This window comes from Amblyomma maculatum, chromosome 9 (genome assembly GCF_055883805.1).
Source record: "Amblyomma maculatum isolate TAMU_Amacu chromosome 9, ASM5588380v1, whole genome shotgun sequence".
Lineage (NCBI taxonomy): Eukaryota > Metazoa > Arthropoda > Arachnida > Ixodida > Ixodidae > Amblyomma > Amblyomma maculatum.
The window spans coordinates 105493570-105502051 of NC_139352.1; the positions used below are offsets into that span (position 1 = coordinate 105493570).

Genomic DNA, 8482 nt, shown 5'->3' on the forward strand with positions numbered 1-8482 from the left:
ACTCAAGAGACTTCTGATGCGCGTACAAGAAGAGAGTGAGAAGTTTGGGCTTAAACTGAACATTAAAAAGACGAAGATCATGGCGTCTTGCCCTATCAAGTCCTGGAGCATCAATGAACAAGAAGTGGAAGCTGTGACAGATTTTCTCTTCTTGGGCTCCAAGATTACCTTGGAAGGAGACTGCAGCCATGAAATTAGGAGACGCCTGCTTCTGGGAAAGAGAGCAATGGTTAGCCTTAACCGCCTAGGAAAAACAGAGACATTAGTCTGCCAACCAATATCCGTATAATTCGTGCTATGGTCTTTCCAGTTGTGATGTATGGATGCGAGAGTTGGACTGTGAAAAAGGGTGACCGCCGAAGAATTGACGCGTTTGAATTGTGGTGCTGGCGAAGACTCTTGAGAGTTCCTTGGACTGCCAGAAGATCAAATCAGTCAATATTGTCGACCATAAACCCTGACTGCTCATTGGAGGGTCAAATTCTAAAGTTAAAGCTCAGCTACTTTGGTCATCTGATGAGAAGAGAGGAGTCGCTGGAGAAAGATTTGATGTTGGGAAAGTTTGAGGGTCGCCGGAGAAGGGGTAGGCAGCGAACGCGATGGTTAGATGGCATCCTCGAGGCACTGCAGATGAAGTTATGTGATGTTAAGAAGATAGTGAGAGACCGGAAAGCGTGGCGTGACATGGTCAATAGGGTCACGAAGAGTCGGACACGACTGAACGACTGAACTGAACTGAAAGGCGCGGTAACTATCTCATTTTTTTTTTGTGGACACCTCAACCGCGCAGTAAGGGAAGGTAGGAAGGTGGGAGCGAAAGTGGAGAGAAGAAAAATAGAGAAGAAAGAAAAAGAAGAGGGAGAGAAAGACGCATGCCGCAACAACAGCCGTCGTCCACCACCTAAGTGCGGTGGTGAGGCGGGTGCAATGACGGCCTACAACACATAAAAACTCGGTGGCTGGCTACCCCCGCCGCAAGCCGCGTTGACCTACCGTCCTGGCTTCGTTGGGCCAGGAACTGCCACTCTTCAGCGGGCGAGTTGCTCGGCACGCTGACTTCTCGGCGCCACGCCTTGTTCGCGCGCCGTCACTAAGGAGGCATTGGTTTGAATAACGGCAACAGTCGTATTTCTGCCGGTGCGATGCTCCTTTGTGTTAGGAGCGAACGGGAGTTACGGTACGAGCTCGACAGGAATATGGTCATTGTTTCAATCATCGTACCTCCCACTGACTTCTTTCACTTCTCTTCCGATCATATTGTTACGGACGACAAGGAAGAAGAAGCGGGCAGTGGCGCGGGAAGGAGCGCTCGCGCTAGGCCCGCGAACATTCATTAAACGTCATCTACCATCGTCATCGGTCATGTTCTGTCTCCTGTCTTCATCGGCTTGCCGCTTCGTAACATTTGGTTGGAGGTGCGGCGTACGACATCCCCATCCTCGCCTTGGAGCATCGAGGCCATCTTCAAGCCGGGACCATCACCGAAGGCCCAGGGACATCGCCGAGCAGCTTCGCCCCAGCCCTTCAAGCCCAGACTTGAACAACTACCACCGCCCAGCCCCCAGCCCGGATCTGAAGACCAGGAGAAAGGACATACGAATCAGAACCGAGACGAAGGACCCGAAAGACCCGAATGACCCGAAGGAACCGATAGACACGAACACGCGACCCCCGCCCAAGCTGCCCGACGTGACCTCGAGCCATCGGTCCCATGGACTCTGGTGACGGATGGTTGACAGCTCCAAGGGAGGCGGATCACCCACGCATCAGACATCGTACCGGCAAGCCGTTCTATTCTTCCTTCTTCCTCTTCTTCTTCAAGCATCCAGACACGCCCATAATCATGCCATAAAATCATTAACATCGCTAAACGTCCTCGTCCACGATCGGGACGATCGCTCGGTGGCCCCGGGTCATGTTACGGACGACAAGGAAGAAGAAGCGGGCAGTGGCGCGGGAAGGAGCGCTCGCGCTAGGCTCGCGAACATTCATTAAACGTCATCTACCATCGTCATCGGTCATGTTCTGTCTCCTGTCTTCATCGGCTTGCCGCTTCGTAACAATATGTATAATAGTTGTAGTCAGTGCACTCTGGTCCCGTTCTATTTTCATCCTCGTCCTACGCGCTATTTCATCAAAAGAATAAACTTCACGTTCGAATGTCTTTTGAGACACGAAAGAGTTCGTCTTCAAATGATGTTGTTGCGCCGGCGAACAATGCACGACCGATGAGTGCCGTGAGAACGTTCGAACAGCAGCATGACAATGAACGGCGCCATTCTTTGCCAATCGAGGCTTCTTTACTCCTCCCTCCAGTGAGATCGGGTGTCACACTATATTACGCATCCAGAACCAAAGGGATTGCCGCGGACCACTTTACACAGCGGACAAGTACGAGTACCAGTCCTCACTCGTCAGCATGGAATGAAACCACAAAACTTCAAGACAAAAAAAAGTGCGGGCACCAGCAGCATTGCGCCCGCGGCACCAGCGGTAAGCTTTGAAGGCAATGGGTTGGTTGTGAGACTGACAAGGGTGGTATAGTTGCTTTTCGCTTTTCGTGTTGAAAAACCTCACCCGCCCGGCTCCGGCAGACAAGGCTCACTGAACAAGAGAGAACCGACTTTTAAAAAAAAAAAACACCGTTCCAGCCATTTAACAGATCTCCGTCCAGAGGACAAAAGCAGAAGAACCAGCTCACTCGCTCTCCAAAAGAACGGCGCACTCAGCTCAAAAGGCAGTCAAGGGCGAGGTGATTATTGCACATTTTGCGAGAAAGGGCAGGGGTTGCTTTCTCGTATCGCTAATAGACGGCGTGGAAGCCTCACCCGTCCGTGACGGAACTGTTCTGAATGAGAAAACCAGATACTAGCTCTCCGAAAGATCCGACGGCTCCGACCGCTCCGACCGCTCCGATGGCTCCTGCGGATCCGGCTCCGGCATTGCGGAGCCAAACGGCTCACACGCTCTTTGAAAAAAGCGGCTCCGATGATCCGACACGCTCGGGAACGACCCATCCCTATCACTAACTACCGTCGGTGGAACCGCATCGATGTCCTTCTCGGGTAGGTCGTCGTTTATGGTCTGCCTGAAGCCTGCTGCGACGCGACAGAACGGGTGTGCCCTTTCGGCCTGCGGGCCACTATGACGATTCGGGGTGAAAACTCGTCTAGCTGTGCAACTCCAGTAGATTAGAAGCGATCGCCCCGGGTACCAATCACTATCTAGCAGTGTCGTAACTAACTTAGCCATGAGGACTCGAGTCCCTGTACTGATGCAAGGCAGCCTGAGCCCTCCTCTTCTAGTCGATAGGTGCAGGCTGTGGCACGTGACGAGAGCCGTCCCACTATCCCACACGAACGCGCATATCAGACTCGAGACAGACAGCTATGCGGAGCGACAAGGCAGCCACTCGCGCCAAATAAAATGTGAAGGTGCACTCCCCAGATTTTACTACACCATATACTGGAATCTGCGATTGTCTCTAAAAGCGAAATTTGTAATCAGATGTCTGAATGTCCCTCCTCACAACGCCCGAATATACCCTTCTGTTATATTCAAAGGTAGTACAAATTTACTTATGACCTCAAGCGGAAGAACATTATTAAGTTTTAAGCTGCTGAATGTGATATAATGCGCTTATTTGTAATCGTATATTTCTGAATAATGAAAGCTTTCTGAGAATGCAAGCGTTATAGTGCATGGAATGGACGATGTAAATGTCTTTCCCACTTAATTGAGGTAACACAAACGTTAGAAATCTGTTCAGCTTTGAGACAGCTGTCTAAAACTACTGTCCTGAATAATTCCTATACCGACGAATATTAAGATTAGTTTGTTGACGTACAAAAATGGCCTGATGAACTGAAGTGCTGCGCACTGATTTGCTGACTTACATTTTAGTGGCATTTTTGTTGATTGGCCAGAAAGCACACAGAAAAACTACCCCAGTGTTCTCTAGCCGCACGTGTCCCTCAAGACTGAGCAAGCGCTCTCCTTCGTAACCTTCAAACTAGCGCTCACATGAATAATGGCACTGTGTCTAGAGTATACTCTAGCCACTTTAAAAATGCTCTGCAACTTCGGATAGCAGGGAACTGTTTACTGTCGCAGTGTCCAAGAGACCAGGTCAGGTACAAAGCACAACCTTTACTCATGTAGGACTGCCTTTAGCCCTCTCAGTTTCGCTTATCTTCTACCTCCTCCCTGTCGTGATGACCTTCATTCAACCTCGACAGGTGACGAATAAGCATTAGCCGAGCTAGCGCCTTTTCACGCTGGTTTTCTGTGTCCGTACTCAGTAATGGGTCGAAATCGAAGTGGAAAACATTCGAAATCAATTCTTGCCCCATAGACAGCGCGGACATGGAGCGTGCGAGGAGGTCAGAATTTGATTTTGGATGTATTGACCTTGCTCATAGTGCCGGGCTTTCCCTGTGAAGAGGACGAGGCAGATACAAGATGCAGATATCGGCAGCAATGGTACAGCTCTTCAATTTCATATTAAGACATGCAGCGTATCTGTAATAAATCTGCGTTGGAGTTTTCCTCGAATTACTATTGCTGGCTAGTGGTCATCGCACCACTTTGCACAGAAAGACGGCTACGGCTATAGCGGTGGATGGCGCGGAGGGCACGGAAATTATCTCACAACTAAAGGCACGTTGCTTTTAAATTTAAAAGGTTAATGGTAAATGTCTCAAATTTAAAAATGTTGCCCTCTTTTAAAATTTTACTGTAGCCGTACAAAAAGAGAAACGATCGACAGAGCTCGATTCATGCTGGTGGATGAGTACAGAGATCAACATGGCATTAGCGCTACTTTATCACGCTTTGTAAAGTAGCTTCGCTTACCGAATTTTACGTATAAATGTTTTACACACTATTTTATCATTTGCGCAATGTACAGAGAACGCGATGGGAAAGGCACCTGTTGGAATTTTACCTGCGAAGTATCGAAGAAGTGGACCTGGGGTCTGACCACAGCGTAATCGGCATCCCGATCCGAGGTTCCCGATATCGGGCTGTGTTGGGGACAGCGCTGATTACGGATTGGGACAAGATGAGAAAGTTCACCCAGGAACAAGAAGAGGGCGGCTGCGTTTCGATGGAGGCGAAACGAAGTGGCGTCCGTGTGCTGTGCGATGTCAGCGCACGTTAAAGATCCCCAGGTGGTCGAAATTACTCCGCAGCCCTCCACTACGGCTCCCCTTTCTCTCTATCCACCTGCACTCCCACTTCATCCCTTCCCTTACGGCGCGGTTCAGGTGTCCACAGAGCAAGTGTGACAGATACTGCGCCTTTCCCTTCCTATGAACCAACCAACCAACCGAGGAAGAATCGGGACAAACTGGGGCACAAGAGACCTACACCGAATGGGCGAGCGACCAGAAAAACGCCCTCCAAAAATTTACCCAAGAAATCGCAACGACGTCGCAGACACCGTACGTGGACACCAGACTGACCCACATGTGGGCGGCCTGGCACTCGCTAGCGCGTCGATGGAAACGTCAGAGGCACAACAGAAATCTGGCGAAGCGCATAAAAGGGAGGATTGGCTGAAGACCTGCGACGGCCTGCACGGCAAGCTCTCGACGTGGAAGACGTGCGAAGTATCTCATCGACCCGCTGAGTAGCAAAACGGCAAGCAATCGCAACCTTACCAAAGTATTAAACATGTACAAGGGAGACGGCCGCGGGCTCCTGAAAGACACGAAGGCGAAATAGCTAAAGACAGGGGAGGTGCAGTGCACTGTGCCCGAGAGGTACAAAGGACCCGACAACGGAGAATTAGACAGGCTGTTTTCCATTATGAAAGTAACGAGAAAAGTGCACCCAGCAGGGATGCCATGACATACAAACTACTCGCTCTATGTGTGTGTGTGTGTGTGTGTGTGTGTGTGTGTGTGTGTGTGTGTGTGTGTGTGTGTGTGTGTGTGTGTGTGTGTGTGTGTGTGTGTGTGTGTGTGTGTGTGTGTGTGTGTGTGTGTGAAAAACTATCTGGAGAAAGCTGGAGGTAGCCGGGGCAACCTCACGCTGTCACTAAATGGGCTGCTTATTACAGGAGCCCATTGGCGGCTGCCGCGACTCGGGCTCGATGGACCAGGGCCTACTGGCTTGCCAGGTCAGAGCAGTCGAGCACGGCTGCCTCCCAGTCCTCCCGGGTGGGGTTGGGTGTGGCGGCGAGGTTCGGGGTTGACTGGCATGGCGGCACCATGTGGAAGATGTCCTTAGACTTTTCCGCACAGTGAGGGCATTTTCATGTACAGGCAGGATCAAAGTGTTTCAAAACTGCCGGGCACAGCAGCGCTTTGGTGTAAAGGCGGAGGGGTGTGCGTTCCTCCACCTTTGTAAGGCCCTTACAAGGCTTAGGATAAATTGCAGGGCCGAATTAATATAATTCAGCAATTTGTCAAAAAGTGAGAACCGGATTGGGTTCTAGATCCGTATCATAAGGGTTTGAAGGCGTTGCCCGGAGAGTGAGCGCGCGGACGGCGGCGTCTGCCGTTTCATTGCCTTCGAGGCCCATGGAGCCCATACAATCGTTCGAGACGCGGGGGCCCCGAAGTAGGCACTGTTTTGAAGGGTGCGGTGCGCAAAGAGAGGAATGTACCCCTGTTTAATATTTCTGCAGGCCCCTCTCGATTCGTTGATGATGACTCGCGAGTCCTTGTCTGCGGCGGCTAACGAGATGGAAACTTCTTCCGCATGTGTTATGTCTTGAGCTCGGAACGTTAGGCCATTCACCGGGATTTTTTAATGGATGACTGCGGCCGTGCACCTATGATGAGGGCCGGAGGCGTCCACGTAGAATATTCCGTGTTTATTCCCACAGTGACGGGCCAGTGCATCCGCCTGAGCAAGATTTCTGCGCTGTGGTCGCAACGTGTCATGTTGGCCGGAAGAGGGCGTACGTGGAGGGCGTATCTCCAGATTTCAGGAATGCGTACGCGCTCTTCAGTAAGCATTGGAACGCAACTGGCCGCTAAAATAGCGCGGAAGTCAATCTCCCTAAACACTCAGCTCTAAAAACCGATGTAAATAAAATTTTGGCATCCATCCATTGGGACAGACCGGCGGAATCTATGATTGCGACTACTTGTGCTGAGCACTTAATATTACAAAATCATCGTGGCTCCGCTAATACTTTCGAATTCTTCCAATACAGTTTCTACGGTGATCCCTAATATTCAGGAAACTGGATACATGGGACGTCCAGCATTACTCAAGCGTGTTTAGGAATTTTAGGTTTTCTTGTTCATGTTGAGAGAGCATTCTCAAACCTCCGTGGTGGTGCAGTGATTAGGAGCCTTGGTGACAGTGCTCGTAGATGCGGCATCGAATCCCGGCCGCGGGGGCCGCTTTTCGATGGAGGCAAAAACGAAGGCAACCATGTGCTTTGCGATGACTGTTTTCTTTAAAGAACCCAAGGTGGTCAAATGGTTAGGAGCCCTCCACTACTGTCTGTCTCATAATGAGCCTTTGCAACTTTGAGACGTTAGTCAGTCAATTTCAGCACTGCTTGTTTTCAACAGGAAGGAGTGCAGCGGCGTCTCTGACAATAGTCATCTATAGTATAATATACTTGTATCTCTAACATGAAATGCAATCAGCGTTTCCTCAAAGGCCTGTTGCTTCTTGTAACGGTGAATCCTTTCGCTAATATTCGCTGCATTTTAGAGTTTGTACCGCGAAAACCCCTCAAAAACACTGAATTCAAAAAAAAAAAAAAAAAAAAAAAAAAGCGCTGAAAAACACCCGCCACAGTTTTAAAACAAAAACAGTCCGGAATGCACACAATAAAACTATACACAGTCTCATACATAATCCACCCTTGGTCCCAGATGACGAGTTCCAAGTTCCTCATCGTTCCAGGGGAACGATGAGAGGCGCGGGAAGCGTGCGCCTCGTAATGATGAATGCCGAAACAGAGACGCGCTGCATTGGTGAGGACCCCAACATGAGGCGCTCGCATTTAAATACTAACGTCCCTCAAACAGCCTGGAATAGTAGGTCAGCACCCCACACTGCCTGGCCGCTTGATGTGATCGATTTCCATCCGGGCAGAGAGATTTCAGCCGCCGAACCGGCAAAACCCTCCCCGCCCCCCCCCCCCCCTCCCACCCCCTACGTGTTGAACTAAGTTTTCCTGAGCTCTGATTTCACCTGAGGAAGCACTCGCATCTCATAAATGTAGGCCTGGAAGTCTAATAATGGCAATAAAGTCTTGACGGCCGCTTCGGAGTTAATGACACGACCTGGAAATATAACCAGGAGAAAAATTGTCCGAAGGTATGGTGAATCGTGCGCTGAACCAGCTCGCAGGGGAAAGTAGCTAAAAAAAAAACGCTAGGTAATTGCATGATCCAGAAAGACAGGGAGAAATGCCGCTGTATATCTAGTACTTGGCATGGTAAAATGCAGTACAAACTACACAGTAATAATAATAAACGAGATATAATTGGGTGTATAGGAAAGGAAA

At 50.0% G+C, this 8482-nt stretch overlaps 1 pseudogene; it reads right to left on the bottom strand.

The window, feature by feature from the left end:
* Nucleotides 1–6058: 6058 nt before the first annotated feature.
* On the bottom strand, nucleotides 6059–7867 carry LOC146180098 (uncharacterized; annotated as a pseudogene).
* Between the last annotated feature and the right edge of the window lie 615 nt (nucleotides 7868–8482).